The following is a 1,963-nucleotide window of genomic DNA, read 5'->3' as shown; positions in this document are numbered from 1 at the left end:
CGGCAGGTTATCTTGGTATAAAGTGTTGGTATATTTGTTTTTTATCCACCAACATGTGATTCTGGTACTCTGCCGTACTTGTCAGACAGACAGCCTCCTTCCATTGTATTCAAGGTGCCTTCGTTGAGCGCTTTGTGTGCTTTATGCAAAGTGTAGAGTTATGCAGAAAATGCATTAAACATATTTGTCAAAAAAAGATTGGGAAAAGATTTGAATGTGTCTGCGATGTTTTTAACTCACACCCTGGTGTGACTGCTCCCACAGAAAGGACGACAGGCGCTGCATTAAATCCAGAGTCTCTTGTGAAATAAGGAAAGAAACTGCAATGAGACACCTTCACACTGACCTGATACGGCCTCGGCGCTACAAACAGAGACATTTTGTTCAGAAATGCTCCTCTCACGTTTCATCGTTTCGCCTGACCGACTCCTCGCCCTCTGACACAAGTCACTGGGTTTTGTCGCAGCTATTGAAGCTTAGATGAAGAAGGTTTAGTCGAGTAGTCTTCGGCGGCTGATAAAAATCTGATTATTTTCATACCGTCGGATAGAAACTGGAGGTGTAATGTGACATCTGATCTCGCACTGCGAAACAACTGCAACTTAAAACCATACACACACACACACACACACACAGGGAGGAAATTGCTTCAACACAGTCTCTTTTAGAAAGATAAAAACAGACAGCAGCTAAACAAAATACATAAATTTCACGCTATCATTTAAAACTATCCACTGAGTCAGCAAAGACAAAGTGTCCCACATTTTTTTGGGGGGTGGGGCACGATGGCTAAACGCAGCTCCCACAAAGGTTTGTGCGGTGACCTTGGAGACAGCTAAAAGGGCAGCTGCCGAGGATCTTTGTGTTTGTGAAAGATCACGAGAAGATAAAGGGAGTTTGTGGCATGAAATGTGGTGAGGCCTGAAGAACTATGCGGAAAACTTTGAACAGGAAACACGGAGACGCATGCCGTGTAAAAAAACAGAAAACAAAAAAAGGAAACAGGAGTTACGTGATCGCTCGGTTTGTAGGGAGCACTCTGAGTAGTCGGTTGTTTTTCTGCAGTGGCTGTTTGCAGCAGGCCAGATATGAACGTGACACCGGTGAAGACGACTAGAAACAAAAGCATGAAAAAGCTTCTCAGCATCTTTGTCTAATCTTTTACTTTGTTCAACCTTTATTCACCCAGGCTCTCCCCTGATATTTGAATCCCTTTTTTGGATGGCACACTCTGACACACTCCCTCCCTTTCTGTGTTTTCTCCTCTGCTCTCCTTCCCTTCTCTCAGGTGCTACTCAGGTAATTAGCCCTGCCACATATTAAAGGGAGGCTGGAGGAGAAGGAGCTCTCTCCTGTCCTGACCGTTTTAGATGATCTGTCTTTGGACGGAAGTTTGGTAGTCCAGTTTTCGTGGCTTGCCTTCTTTAGTTTGTGTTGTCTTCTCTCAGTTCAGGGAGGGAAGCTCTGGTTTCCTGCGACCCACTGCTGGCCAGCCCAGACTTCCTCCGTCTGTTATATTCATTTTGGCTTCCAGACTTTCATAATTTTGGCATTATTTGCACATAAACATTTACTTTATTTTTGCTTGTAAGCTTGTATTTGGGTATGTCTTCCTTTTTTAAAATAAATTGCTGGTCACGAGGAAGAGCCAACAGAAAGTTACAGAGATTTGTACAGTTGAGCGCAAATCCACCACAGATGCATCATCCAAAATCCAGATTAGGGATACGCAATTGCTCTCTTTTGGTTACATGTTGTTTTTTTTAAAAACCTTGCTGGCTCACTGAAAAGCCCAAGTGACATGTCTGTCTGTGACCACGTGGTGGAGCCAAAGTCTCACGGATCCCTGGATTGCAAGAAAGTGTAGTTTGACCTTTGGCTGTCTGGGCCCTGTGGTCAGGACGGCTGAGTCAGCCGGTTTTAAGGTGAATAAAGATCCCTTACCGCTCAGATTCTTCTCTCT

This window comes from Sparus aurata, chromosome 9 (genome assembly GCF_900880675.1).
Source record: "Sparus aurata chromosome 9, fSpaAur1.1, whole genome shotgun sequence".
NCBI lineage: Eukaryota > Metazoa > Chordata > Actinopteri > Spariformes > Sparidae > Sparus > Sparus aurata.
This window is presented reverse-complemented; position numbering follows the sequence as displayed.